The sequence below is a fragment of the Branchiostoma belcheri genome, unplaced genomic scaffold (assembly GCF_001625305.1).
Source record: "Branchiostoma belcheri isolate BF01 breed outbred unplaced genomic scaffold, Haploidv18h27 scaffold86, whole genome shotgun sequence".
NCBI lineage: Eukaryota > Metazoa > Chordata > Leptocardii > Amphioxiformes > Branchiostomatidae > Branchiostoma > Branchiostoma belcheri.
The window spans coordinates 1408536-1409112 of record NW_017804531.1 but is presented as its reverse complement, the minus strand read 5'-3'; positions in this window follow the sequence as shown (position 1 = coordinate 1409112).

Below are 577 nucleotides of genomic sequence, written 5' to 3'. Positions count from 1 at the left end.
ATGTGCTCTTTACCCATTTCGCGTTACGGGTTTCACGTCAATCTGACGATTTGCAGCACTGTCGTGACTCTTTGGCCCTAGTTACAGGAAGCGGAATTTCTTGTTTTGTTTTCTAGGAACAAGCCAAAATCAATGCGCGCGTGGACGTCATCCATAAAATTTACTTGGTGTGGCCTAACATAAACAACTTAAAGTTAATTATTGAACGTGCCATGAGTCATATATAGGCGTGGTGCAACTTACCTTTAACCTTTAAAATCAATACGAATGCCCATATATAGACATATTTTTACAAGGAAACAAAGTAAAACAAGTTTCATTTTTGTCAAGACAGCGCCATCTTGGAGTTCTTCCACTCTTTCTTCCCGACGGTAAGTTTCTGACGGTTGTCCAATGTTTTTTGCGTTGGAAATTGAGTTTAAATCTGTTTTTGAAGAATAGATATGGTTATGCAGCGTACGATTTAAAAGCCCCTAGAATTACTCTGATGTAAAGATATGTTACAATCGTCACAAGGTTTTTCTGTACTCTCCAAGCAGAGGTTTGGGTTTTGGGGGTATTTTTAGTGTGTTTTTAG